This window comes from Prionailurus bengalensis, chromosome A2 (genome assembly GCF_016509475.1).
Source record: "Prionailurus bengalensis isolate Pbe53 chromosome A2, Fcat_Pben_1.1_paternal_pri, whole genome shotgun sequence".
Taxonomy (NCBI): domain Eukaryota; kingdom Metazoa; phylum Chordata; class Mammalia; order Carnivora; family Felidae; genus Prionailurus; species Prionailurus bengalensis.
The window spans coordinates 119161771-119176065 of record NC_057348.1 but is presented as its reverse complement, the minus strand read 5'-3'; the positions used below and the strand labels follow the sequence as shown (position 1 = coordinate 119176065).

The 14295-nt window shown below is 46.5% G+C and overlaps 1 protein-coding gene across 1 annotated transcript in view; it reads left to right on the top strand.

The window, feature by feature from the left end:
- The window catches only part of JAZF1 (JAZF zinc finger 1), a 351409-nt gene that overhangs the window by 173807 nt on the left and 163307 nt on the right, over positions 1 to 14295 (top strand). The window lies entirely within an intron of this gene.

The following is a 14295-nucleotide window of genomic DNA, read 5'->3' as shown; positions in this document are numbered from 1 at the left end:
AGCTGGTGCTCAGGGAAGAACACACATGCTGAGGCCCTGGTGTGCTTCTTTAATCCTCACCGCGAGGTAGGAGGTCTGTTCGCCCCTTTTTTTCTAATGAGGAAAGATGGACTTCTCTTTCCCGTAGCCCGTTACCCAGTAACTCGTAAACTGGTGGCACCACCTGGATTTGGACCTGGGTCTGGTTGTCCCCAGAGCCTGTGCCCACCGACAGGCTGATAACATCACCCTTGCCCAACGGTGTGTATCGTGTAAAAAAAAAAAAAAAAAATCGAGGAGGAGCCTTAAGAATCCCCTGCACGCCCCGGACAGCAAATATGTGAAGTCCCGGCCACACGGAAGATACAATGTTGTGAAGAATACAAAGACCCCATTAAATCTGTTTTCTGCTCTCAAGAAGCAAATTAGGTCAAGGAAGGAGACAGGAAAGGGCATGTATACACAGGTCGATAGAAAACAATCAGAGGGCAGTGACATTTCCTTGGAAGAGTGGAGGGATGGGAAAGCAGGTGAGCTCCAGTGCAGGGCGAGCTCCGGTCCAGGGCGAGCGCCAGCCCTTCCGCGGGCTCTTTATTAGCTCAGCCTTAAATAAATCTGCTAAATGAAAAGAGCGTTGCTAAGGTGGCCTCTACCCTGACATTCTATGGTTCTAAAATGGAATAGGAGAAGGGGGACATAATCCAAGCCGGTAGAGGTTGTCACCCATGCATGGCTTTGTAAACCAGACACGGTAAGATTATGCTTAATCCTCTCTTTAGGTGGTCTGGTGCAGGGAGGACAGGTGAGAGCAAGACAGGAGGGCCGGCATGGTATGGCCGGGCCGGCTCCAGTTTCCCAGTCCCCGGCTTAGATGTGCAGGAGAGCAGATCTGAAGCTTCTGGAAAGATTTGGTAGGGGAAATAGCAGAGCGCTTCTGGAATATAACTTTAGAAGTACTGTGTCAGTGTGAAGAGCTTGGCGAGGATAAACAGAGGAGCCACAAGGATGACTGAACATTTGAAAAATAAGACCTGAGAGGAGAGGTTAGAGAAACAGGGGTTATGTAACCTGGAGCTCCTCAGAGGTGACTTTGGCAGGCTTCTTCGAGAACAGGACTCTCAGTATCTCAGTACAGGGAGCCGTCACTGACCCTGTTTGTCCATATCGAGTGAGGACAGACTCCGGCCAAGCCATGAAAATTTTAGATTTGATCCGCGGAAAAGTCTTCCCTGCGTGGCAGCTGGGAAACATGGATGACATCGTGGAGAGAAGTTTATAGAATTTTCTTTTCTTCCTTTCTTTAAAAAAAAAAAAACAGAGGGGCGCCTGGGTGGCGCAGTCGGTTAAGCGTCCGACTTCAGCCAGGTCACAATCTCGCGGTCCGTGAGTTCGAGCCCCGCGTCAGGCTCTGGGCTGATGGCTCGGAGCCTGGAGCCTGTTTCGGATTCTGTGTCTCCCTCTCTCTCTGCCCCTCCCCCGTTCATGCTCTGTCTCTCTCTGTCCCAAAAATAAATAAACGTTGAAAAAAAAAATTAAAAAAAAAAACAAACCAGAATACAGTAGGCCCTTTTTCTAATTATCTGGCTGGAGGATAGGCGTAGCCTGTCACTATAGAATATTTTGTATCTCCTACTGTGAATGTTTGGCCTGAGGGGGACTTGATTGACTCAGAGAATATGAGGTTTCATACAGTACTGAATCGCGGGGCGCCTGGGTGGCTCAGTGGTTAAGCATCTGACTTTGGCTCAGGTCATGATATCACAGTTGGTGAGTCTGAGCCCCCCTTCGGGTAAAACACGAGACCTGGGTGAGCCCTGCTTCTCTCGGGCCCCATGTGGGATCGATTCCTGCCCCCCTCTCTCCACCCCTTGCTCACTTGCGCCCTCTCTCTCTCAACAAAAAAATACAGATATAGACATAGATATACTGTTTATAATAATGGTTTCTGGAGAGGATGGCCATATAAGTTTTTCTGATCTGCAAACACTTTGGGCAATGAAAGGGGATGCTATTAATAAAATGACATTGTCCCCAGCAAACAGTAACACACGGTCACCCTGATTCTGAGGATATCTTGTTAGAGTAATTTTCTTAACATACAAATCTCACGTTGTCTCCTGCTTCTGTGGCTTCCCATGGCACTTACGGTAAAACCCACACTGTGTTCAGTGTGCCACAAGGGCCTGTGTGAGCTGGCTCCCGCCCCTCTCTGGGCCCTGACCCTGCGCTCAGTTCCTTGAGCACGCTCAGCACACACCCACCTCCAGGCCTTTGCCCGTGCTGTGCCCTCCACCGGGAGCCTCGCTCTCCCCGTCCCTTTGCCTGGCCGGCTCCTTGTCATCCGTCCCCTTTCTCCAGACAACCTTCCCGACCTCTTTGCTGTCGCTCTCCTCATCCCCCAACCTGCTCCCTTCAAAGAAATGGCCACACGTTGACATTCTTCCCTATTGGTTATCTTTGGCTGTCTTCCACCAAAACGTACACACCGCGAGGGCAGGAATCACATCTGGCCAATTCACTGGTGACACGTCAGCACCGCACTCAGGCGCCCAGGCGCCCAGGAAGGGGGGGGAGGAGTGTGCCTCATCCGTGCGGCCCCCGTGACTCACCACGCGTGACCCCACCGGGACCGATTAATCTCCCGACTTGCCTTTGCAGCCAGAAGTGGTAAGGTTCGAAAATAGGAATCGGCTGCTTTATAGAAATTCTCTCATTCAGCCGAATTGGCCGCACATTTAGAGTACACAGCCCTGGGCTCACAGACGCCCCAAACAGCCCCTGTCCTTCTCGAACATGGGGTACCTAGCTGGGGCGGCAACACAGAACCATCAACCAGCTTAAGTAATGGTATATTTGAAGTGCCAGTTAAGAGATCAGAACTGTCCTTCCAGCTTCCCAACCTCCGTTCTAGGTTTCTTCCTGACGTCGTACGCGTAGTTGTGTGTACTCCCTTGTTCCCTCATTGGCGTTTTCCCTTCCCAGAATGTGGGCTCCACCCTGAAGGGATTTTCAGGACCCGGCACATAGTAGGTGTTCAATAAATATTTTGTAGCGAAAGAATGAATGGGGTGAAAGAAAGCGGAGAAACCCTGGCTGCATTTAGGACTTTAATGGGCCCTTTCGGGCTAGGTTGGATCTGACTCCACTGTGGGGTAGAGGGAGAACAGCTCAGAGTGGGATAATGGCACAGGTGAGGGGAAAGAGGAGCCAGTAGGTACAAGATGCCGACTTGTGTGGGGTAGAGAACAAACCGGTAAGTTTTCAGTTTTATTTATTGAACTCCCAAATGATGTTCCTTGCCCTCCCCCCCCCCCGCCCCATCCTCACTCATTTGGTCTGGGCGAGGCCCAAGGCAGAGGTGTCGGGGGGAAGGCTGGCCGCCACACACACATTCCTTGGTTTTGGCGCTGGAACAGCCGAGCGAAAATAGCCAGCCTCGGGAACATGTGGGCAGCCGGGAACGTCCGTGATTCCAGGGATTAGAATGCAGTGTACGGGCTCTGCCCAGGCCTCTCGGCCCCCTTTCCCCTGCATTCCCATCCTGGCGGGTTCACCACCTGTTTCTAACTCCTTCGGAGGTTGGAAAACATGAGAACCAGTAGGTTACTTAATTTCTGCAACATCAGGAGTTCTGGCCTGGCATGGAATCATTCCTCAGTTAGAGAGGCCCCTGGGGCAAGGGAAATGGGTTTTACCCCCGACCAGATGCAGTCCGGTGTGAAGCAAAGAAGCTTGGTCTGAAGGCACAGGTGGCCCTCTGCCATCACAGTGCCTTGAAATTCCACCACTCAGTCCACTCCCGTGGGCTCAGGGCTCTCCCCTGCCCTCGCTAAACCGCCACTGCTGTTGGAGGAGTAGCATCCTAAGGCAGCCCTCAGCTAATAGTTGAAGGCATCTAGCTGGACATCGGGTCCAAGAGAACGTGAGTATGACAGAATTTGGAAGAAGGGCCGTCGGTGGGAGAGGCCAGGCAGAGACCGGAGCGGGCGCAGCACCCGGGACCAAGTTCACGTCCTCCACGGTTGTCCTCCAGGGATAATCCTGAGGTGTGTGGCGGGTGGTGTCCCCTCCGTGGTGACAGAGCCAGCGGTCCGCGGGGACTCAGTCTGAAAGGATCCGAGGCGGCTGTCGGTGAGAGCGTGTGTTTCAGGCCTGCTTCCCGCACAGCGGTTTGTCTAAAGAAACAGCAGTCTTTTTCTGGGGGAGAAGGGAGCGTGTGCACATGTAATTTGTACGGTGGCCAGTTGCAAAATATTTTAAATTATGGGATATTTAAAATATTTAAATTTTTAATATTTATTAAATTTTTTATTTAAATTTATTTCATTGTTATTTATAAATTTATATTATTTATAAACAAATTTATAAATTATATAATATTTTATATAATATTTACAAAACATATAAAATTATAAATAAAATTTATAAATTATAAATTTATTTAATATGTATTAAATTTTAATATTCAAATTTAAATTTAAAATATTTAAATTATGAAATATTTAAAATATTTCAAAAATATTTTTTTTTTTAGAAATTTTTTTTTTTCAACGTTTATTTATTTTTGGGACAGAGAGAGACAGAGCATGAACGGGGGAGGGGCAAAGAGAGAGGGAGACACAGAATCGGAAACAGGCTCCAGGCTCTGAGCCATCAGCCCAGAGCCCGACGCGGGGCTCGAACTCACGGACCGCGAGATCGTGACCTGGCTGAAGTCGGACGCTTAACCGACTGCGCCACCCAGGCGCCCCTCAAAAATATTTTAAACAAATAGAAAATAATGCAGACACCCACCTGTGTATCTTGCGAATGTCTCACTCAGGACAGCAGCCCCTAATTTGTTTAAACAGCAACCTTTTATTTTAGAATAGTTGTGGATTTTTTTTTTTTTTTCCAAGATACAGCACACAAGAGCAGGGGAGGGGCAGAGAGAAAGAGAGAATCCAAGCACGTTCCATGCTTAGCTCAGAGCCCAACGCGGGGCTTGATCCCACAACCCTGGGATCGTGACCTGAGCCGAAATCAAGAGTCAGACACTCAACCGACTGAGCCACCCAGGCTCCCCAGAATAGTTTTAGATTTACAGATAAATTACAGACGGTATAGAATTCTATATTCCCACACCCAGCATTCCCATATTACCAATATCTCACAATGCTGTGTAGTATATTTGTCACAATGATGAACCAAATTGATAACTAACTGAAGTGCATACTTCATTCATTTTTGTCCCTTTTCCGCGCCAGCATCCCACATTACGGTTGGTCACTATGTCACTTCATAGAGCCACAGTGTTGCTGTGGCCGTATATACATGTAATGTTTTATAGTCATCGCGTGGGTGAGCCCTCCCTCTTTATGCTTCCTTTTGACAGAGGTCATGTTCAGAAGCCAGAGTTTCCTGTTTACTCATGCTCTAGAACTCCTCACAGATTAACTCTTTCACAACCCACACATATTGGGTTTTCTGACCCCCCAGATCCATGACCACTAGCTAGGATCAGTATCTAGATATGGAGGGAGAAGCCCTGGTGGGCTAGGGTCATAATTCCCTTTGTGTCTCTGTTCTGTGGCTCATGTGACTGGAGAGTGGTGGTAAGGGCTGGCGATAATACCTCCTTCCCATTTCTGGGAACCAGTAACCAGTGCGGTTGTGGGAAAACCTAATGCACTGGGCATTTTCTTTATTCCTTACCTTTGTCTCTTAAGAAAGAAATTTCTGAACTGAGAGTAGTTGGAGAGAGAGAGAGAGAGACAGAGTGTGTGTTTTAAGTAATTCTAGTACAGCATCTATTTGGGTGGCTATTAGAAGCTTTGGATTTTAAACCACTGTATTTTTACAGCTGTAGAATCTAGTGCTTGAGTTGATTTAACAAGCAGCCGTGGGTTTGTCTCCTGGCCTAAGCCTGCCACTGGTGCTCTGGGAAAACTTGATCTTGGGCCTATTTCTAGGAAAGTGTTCTGTAATTTTTTATTTAGATGCTGATGGGTTTATATTGTTCTTACTGGCTACGCCTTGATTCCGAACGGCAGTGAGCACGTGACAGATGATTCAGATGCTTACGCCTTGAAAATTAAAGCTTGGCCGTTGAATTGGAAGTCCAGAGGGGCGGTTTCCTGGGCTCTGGCCCGTGGCTAGCCATCGGATAGGCTTACAGACCTGCGCCGTCCCTCCACTGTCCTTGGCCACACGATCAGATGCCTGCAACCCGGGTTGTCACGTGTTCCTGTGGGTCCCCGGAGGTTACTAGGCTACTTTGGTGGTTTTCAGTGCAGTGGTTCTAGAGGTGGGATCCTGAGACCGGCAGCATCTATGCCACCTGGGAGCCCTTAGAAATGCCGATTCTCAGGCCCCAGCCCAAAGCTCCAGGATCAGAAAAGCCCTGGGAGTGGGGCCCAGCAGTCTGAGTTGTCCCAGGGCCCTCCCCTTGATCCGACGCAGACTAAAGTGTGCAAAGTTCTGTTACTGGAGAACCCCGTGCTAAATGCCCCTCCTGTCTTTACCCCCACTTTTCTTTTCCAGTCATTGGGCAACCACCTTTTTATTTATCTAACTAATGTGCAGTGAGCAGGCTCTTCGCTGGGTGCCATGGTTGGCCTGCCTGGGGTGGAGGAATCAAGGGTGAACGAGCCACAGTGCCTGTCCCTGCGGAGCTGGACCACAGGCGTGGTTCGCAGCCCTGGCTGCATATTAGAATCACCCGAGGAGCTTTTATTTTTTTTTTATTTTTTTATTTTTTTTAAATTTTTTTTTCAACGTTTATTTATTTTTGGGACAGAGAGAGACAGAGCATGAACGGGGGAGGGGCAGAGAGAAGGAGACACAGAATCCGAAACAGGCTCCAGGCTCTGAGCCGTCAGCCCTGAGCCTGACGCGGGGCTCGAACTCACGGAGCGCGAGATCATGACCTGGCTGAAGTCGGACGCCCAACCGACTGCGCCACCCAGGTGCCCCCCGAGGAGCTTTTAAAAAGCCAGGTGCCTTCACTTAGTGGGTCTTTCATCCCGGATCAATTAAATCGGAAGCTCTGGGCAATAGCCAGGTGTAGACTACATTATAAAACTCCCCCAGTGAGAAACGCCAGCCCTGTGGGAGAGAAAGCCAGTCAGGCGGTTTCACGCAAGATGGTGAGTATGAGTGTGAGGGTGGTGGTCACCAGAGGGTGACGTGGGAGCAAATGGAGGGGTCACTCTCGCCGAGGACTGAGCTGGGGGGTAATAAGTCTGTGCGAAGCGTTTCTGAAAGTCTTCTTTAAAGGAAAGCTGAAAGAAAGGCAAAACCGTGGTTTCACTATGGATCCACGAGTGATTTCAAAACGAGTTGGTGGAGGAGAGCCTCAGGAGACAGGCTTCCTTCTACAATGTTCATCCCCCCGTATACGGCTCAGTTCTCAATGACCGTGGACTCCAAGGGGCCTGCGAGGCCACGCCCGAGGTGGATGGCATGGCCTTTCATCCCTCGTTCCTTCAGTGGAAATGCCTCTTCGGACTTGGCTTGAAGACCACCTGGACCCCTAGAGCCCACACTTGTGTTTTTAAGAGGAAGCAGCTCAGGGAAAGAACCCACGTCCTTCATTGGTCTTCAGTGGCCATCCTATCAACAACACAGTTCTTCCCAAGAATTCTGGCCTTTCTTTCCGCGCTTTTGCTTGAGAGACTTTTTTTTTTTTTTTAAGAGAAGTAAAGGGGATGTTTGTATAATAATTCCTTATTCATGAGTCTCTCCTTTTTTGATTCAGAAGGTCAGGTGGGGAGATTTAATGTGAAATATTAGCTGTCTTTACCAATTGCTGTACCCTGTTCCCATGCTGTATGCTAGAAATAGAAGCGACCTGTTTTCAATGACAGATCAAAATTTAGTGCTCTGTTGATGGTCCAGAATGAAGATTTTTTGACACAGCGAATGAAATACATACCAGCGCATTTCTGGTTGTGATTTAGCTGACCAAGTAGTTCAGTTATAATTATATTATTTTTACTCCTGGAGATCATTACTCTGAATGAAAAATGCTTCAGTGTCCAGACTATTAAGACGTGGACGGTGAACATTATTTAAAACAAAATTATTATTTTTTTCTTTCTGGACTGTTAAACAGCTTTATGAGCATGTGAAGGCTGGAATACGGTTGTTAGCATTTAAAATTAAAGGAAAACCTGGAAATGTTTTGGTTTCAAAAATAAACTTGATTGTCAGTTACTGTATGCTGCTTTCCAGGTTCTATCTCATCTCATCTCTTAAGCCCCTGATAATGTAATGGGGAGACACGTCTAGTAAATATACAGTCGACATAAATCTGAGGACATGAATATTATAAAAGGGCATTGAGGAGAAGGGTTGTGGGGAACAGGCTGGAAGGCGTTTGTGTATCATTTTTCATGAGGGACAATGCTCCTTGGGATTGAAATATCTTTTAATAGTAAGTGTAGGTTTGATCTGATCTCTGGATCACTGTGTTGTTGTTTGTTGCAAATATTTCCCTGGGCTGTGATTACCAAGGTGTTAGAAGAGCTTAAAATGTCCTCTAACCCTCAGGTTTAAAAGGCTCATTGTTTATAAGGGACAAAGATGATGTAAACACCCAACAAACTGAATAGTGTTCTCATTATGATCCTTGCCTGCCTGCCTGTCACATAAGAAAACAGAGGCTGACGTTTGTTGTGTTTAGAAATCCTCGAATGAATAAACATTTTAAAGAGACCAAGTAGATGAATGCTACCTCCTCTTTAATCACACCTTTTCATGCAATAGAGTGATTAAATTATTCTGTTGGGCAATGCATTTTAGAACCCGAAAGTTAAAACCTAGACTTCATTAGGACTCGTTGAACTAAATCTGAAATGTAAACTTTCGGGAGGCTCTAACTGAATAGATTTAACCTATATTTATGGAAAGGAGAAATCTCTGGGTGATTCTTTTTTTTTTTTTTTTTTTTCTCTTCAAGGACCTTTCTTAAACTCCGCAGGTCTCTTGTCTGTTGACTTGATTAATGAATATTTTGCTCACTAAAATTGGCCATTAATTATTTCCTTGGGTTGCAGCAATAATTACATCTTTCAAGTAAAATCTAATTAGCATAATAAGCAGAAAACACCCTGCCAGGTGATGGGGGATTGTGGGAGCTAGTTCGTCACCGCCAGAGATAGCCGGTTCACCACACGGTAAGCAGTGGTCACGAGCCAGCTCCCAGCAGTTACATTTAGCAGAAATAGACTAGCGCACCCCAGACTGGGAATTTAGGTGAAGTAACTCTGTAGACACCATTGCTAGAAAATACTACCTTGTGATATACAAGCGTGATGCTATTAAATAATTAATCCTGTTACCTTTCGTTCATTTGTTGATCTTTTCAGTCATCGGTTCTTGGCAGCCTCCTGGCTAAGTGCTGGGCACAAAGAGAAACCGGGTGCAGGCTCTGAAGACGACCAGTCTGGGGGGAACGTAAACATTTGAAAGTGTAATTCATCCTTTGACTAGACGTGTGTGCTGAGGCGAACTCTACCAGGTGGTTTCCCAGAATGCTTTGGAGGGAAAGGACCTTTGTGGTAGGCTTTGGGGGATGAGTCTAAGGATGACAGCAGAAGTGGGGAGGAGGTGTTTGAAGTAGAGGAGTAGGCCTGTGTTACAAAGTCTTACCAGCAGGCTCCTTCTCTCTCCTTTCACCCTCTAATCTCTTACTGGGGCTTCCCACTGGCGACCCCGACCAGAGGGCAGAGAGTCTGGGGGGACCAGCTCAGGGCACAGAACAGGGCAGAGAAGGGCAGGCAGTGGATCTGGAGAGGTAAACAGGGTAACCCGAACAGCAGGGGTGGGGCGTGAACAAGGTGCCTACAGAGACCGCTCAGGAGTTGGGAGTTGCTAGAGGGTAGGGTGCATAAACTAAGGAAGAGCAGTTTGGAGCCAAATTGTGAACGATCCTCTCTATATTTTAACTAAGTCTTTTATCCCACAAGCAGTAAAGAGCCACGTGGAGGGGTGGGCTTAAGGCATGATATTGCTTCGTAATTTAGCAAGATTAACATTTTCGTAATTACCATTTGGCGCCCATCAGTGGACCCTAAAAGCAATTTAATGGATTGTCCCAACATTTTAAAAGAAGTATTATCCGTGCATTACATGTTGCGTGCGAATGCAGCATAGTAAAGTTGCGTGATGTTTTGTGAAACTTTTGTATATTTCTGTGCGGGAGGTGTACTGATTATAATTTAAAATCTGTCCTGTATGTTGCAGTGCAGATATTGAGAAGACCCTGAGCTAGACTGTCGGCTAGAGTGTAGAGGTGGATGAAGTGGAGGAGAGAACGATGAACAGGCAGCGTGGCTGTAGATTTCAGCAACTAACATCTAGTTAAAAAAAAAAAAACAAAAAAAACCTAGATGTTATCTTGGCATTCCTACTTAAAGCCATTCCTTTTTAAATATCTTTATGATATTGAACCCATATCCAGAGTATTAAACGTCATCTCAGATAAGCCGAGAAAATCCATCAGAGTCTTTCCCTTCCATTTTTTTTTCCTGGAGCCCAGCCGATAGTAATGTTTACCAAATCCCCAAAGTCCCCCGAGCCTCTCTGAGGAATCCGATGTCTTGCAAGTTCCTTTGATAACGTCTAGTTTACTTAAGTATTACAGAATCTTGTATTTGGCTTGATGTGCGATAAAATCATTTAAATGTGTCTTGGTTTATAAACTGAAGAGCCTTCCTTTTTATCTGCAGAGCAAGTTAATTGATCACACTGTTTCTAGTTAGTCACAATGGCTTTTAATACGCTCAGCTTGAAAGCTAGCCAGTAAGTTCTCAGTCTCTTCTGAAAAAGACCTGCGGCGCTTTGGAAAAGCAGTTGGAGAATTTCCTGACTCTTCCAGGAGAAATTAACACAGGTGCCTATGCACACTCTCTCGAAGCTCCAGGGATGGCCAAGAAAGGAAAATGAAATCTAAGTTCTTTATACAAATGACCATGGTCACTATTTTAACGTATATAGGTCAAGCCTTCTCCATACAGTATTTGCCAGAGAGACCAGTAAATATGTGGCCGCACTAGGTTATTCCTGCTGGAGAAGAACTCCAGGGCCACTTTGGGTTGGCAGCTAGAGGCTGGGCCTTGGAGTTTGCGGTAATAGTTCAATTAAAATGCAGGATTCTCACCCCAAGATTGTGAGGGTGTGGTGCACTATCATTCTCTCCATTTCACAGCAAACTAAACACTGTGGGTTAGAAATAATTCGAACTAGGACTAGAATCTGTGTCTTCTGGTTCTAAGACTGTTCTTTAAGATCAGGCACCCAGTGGGGCGCCTGGGTGGCGCAGTCGGTTAAGCGTCCGACTTCAGCCAGGTCACGATCTCGCGGTCCGTGAGTTCGAGCCCCGCGTCGGGCTCTGGGCTGATGGCTCGGAGCCTGGAGCCTGTTTCCGATTCTGTGTCTCCCACTCTCTCTGCCCCTCCCCCATTCATGCTCTGTCTCTCTCTGTCCCAAAAATAAATAAATGTTGGAAAAAAAAATTTAAAAAAAAAAAAAAAAAAAAAAAAAAGATCAGGCACCCAGAGGAGGAACTGAATAGGAGATGCGGGTGTACTAACCGCATTGACGCCTACAGGTTCCAGTTTCCATCAAAATTTGTCCCTGTGTTTCATTGCTTCCAAAGCTTGCCACTGCTTTTATGCAGAGCATTTCGTTTCTTTTCGTTTCTTTTCGTTTCTTTTCGTTTCTTTTCGTTTCTTTTCGTTTCTTTTCGTTTCTTCTCGTTTCTTCTCGTTTCTTCTCGTTTCTTCTCGTTTCTTCTCGTTTCTTCTCGTTCCCTTTCGTTCCCTTTCGTTCCCTTTCGTTCCCTAGAGCTGCAGGCACAGTTTGCTGTGGGATGGGGCGGGGGCGATGAGAGGGAAAGCCGCTTAGCAATTTAATTTGAGAGGACCAGGTGGTGGTCAGGGTCAATGGCATGCACTGGGAAGTCAGGCCTGAATCTGAGGCTTCGTCACCTAGTTGTGGGACCGGGATCTTTTCTGAGCCTTGAATTTTCCTTTGGGAAAGGGATGGGGGAGATTTCCTTTGCAAAGATCTTACGAGGACTGCCCATTCCGTATTGGTTCATAGTAGGTATGTGCTAACGGTTATGATACCTTTTATTATCAGTTGTTATTGCTACTTAAAAACAGTCGTTCACAGATGTAGTCCACGATGTACACAGTAAATGCTTTCAGACCTGACTGCCCGAAATAATAGTAACAGCTATGATTTATTAAGTACTTAACATGTACCAGCCACTGTGCTCTGTGCTGTGTATGACTTATCTCTTGTAATCCTTATAATAACCTCATAATGCGTAGAAACGATGAGTCACTGTCTTCCATATCAGACAACTTAAACTTGGGCTGTGAAGCTTGCTCAGATGGCACAGTGAGCAGCAAAACTGTGCCCGTAGCTACCACATGATGGTGCCTGTCTAATGCAAGTAAATCTTAAAAAACCAACCAGCCAAACAAAAAACAGGAAGTCCACAGTTGCTTCCCAAAAGTCCCTCCACAAAAGCCAAGGAAGCCAGGAGCCATCGGCCAGGTGCCAGGGCCATGCCAGGGGCCCAGATTCACACCATCACAACATGGATCGGAGTTATACCCCAGCACACATCCCCCATCATTAGCAAGTAGAATGAAGGGGCCGAGCCTGCATAGAATGGGGAAAAATGAATCCCTGACAACTTCATCACCTTGGTGGCCCATGAGCCTGCGTGCTGCGCTCCTGGCTGCAGTCTGGGCACAGAGGCTGCGGTGTGTGGGATCCCATTGCCAGCCAGCCAGGCAGAGCTCCGCCAATCAGACCAGGTCACTAGGTCCAGATCATCAGCTTTGTCTCCGTGCGTGCGTGTTTGTTTATTTGTTTAAGGACTGATTCAGCTTCCCTGGAGGATGAGAAGTAAAGAGGGTGATTCCTTTTGGCAAATCCTTGCCTTAACTGGCTTCCAAAATGCAAAGCTAATATGCTTGGTTGTGACCTGGGCTTGTATCTGAGGTGAATAATGACAGTGCAGGAAAACCACACTGGTCAGGCCAATCAGAATTATGGGAAAATCTGAGCTGCAAAATACTTCAAGCGATGCAGTCTTATTAATTTTAGGACCACACTGTGAAGAAAATCAATGACCCCCCCCCCCTTCCAAAAAAGGTCCTGGTCAGAAGTCTTACCACAATGCTCTTATGAATAGATGAAAATCACTCACGATTCAAGGATTATTGCTATTTGGTTGGTTGTGATTTGGTTTTAAAAATACTTGAAGATAATAACCTGTCAACGTAGTTATTAAGGCTTAACACTTTCTGTATAGAAAGTAAAAGAGGGGAGACCAGAGTCCAAGGAAGTCTGAATTTAAAAGGTTTTACTGGACGTTGGGCTTATTTATAAAACCTTTGAGTCACTTTCAATAATTCATTGCCAGTTTCACAGTTGCCTTTTTAGTTTGGGGAAAAATGCAAACTGTTTGCTTTAAAAAAAATTTTTTTTTTCAACGTTTTATTTATTTTGGGGACAGAGAGAGACAGAGCATGAACGGGGGAGGGGCAGAGAGAGAGGGAGACACAGAATCGGAAACAGGCTCCAGGCTCCGAGCCATCAGCCCAGAGCCCGACGTGGGGCTCGAACTCAGGGACCGCGAGATCGTGACCTGGCTGAAGTCGGACGCTTAACCGACTGCGCCACCCAGGCGCCCCGCAAACTGTTTGCTTTAATGACTTTCCCAACCAGTTCTCTAGCCCTTTCCTGATTTCTAAGCCATCTCAGAGTCTATGTTAGTGATTTTCAACCCCAGTGACCTATTAGAATCTTTGGAGATGGGTCCTGGGCATCCAAATTTTTTTAAGCTACCCAGGTGATACTAACATGCAGTTCTGGCTGAGAACCATTGGTCTCTAGGTACTTGGTGATAAAGAAATGAAACCAAATGATACCAACTTTTTATAGGACCCATAGGCATCGGGTTTCACAACTGTAGCATGCGGGTTTCTTCTCAGCTTAGACCTTTTCCAACTGGCTCACCGCCGTATTCATCCCTGTCATTTCTTTAGAGCCCTTCTCCGTATTTAAATCATAGAACCTATAGAAGCAGTGAGAGATTCCTACACTTAGCAGAAAAGCAGATACTTTTTATACGAGATCATTTTTATTACTGATCAAGAGAAGTGAAATCCTCACGGGTCTTGAGAACTGGGGCCCTTTTTGCGCGGGGGGGGGGGGGGGGGGCGGCAGGGGAGAGGCCTTCAGTGCCCAGCACCCAATACTTGCCATATATTTGGCTTTCTGTAAATACCAGCTATTTTCATCTTGATTTCC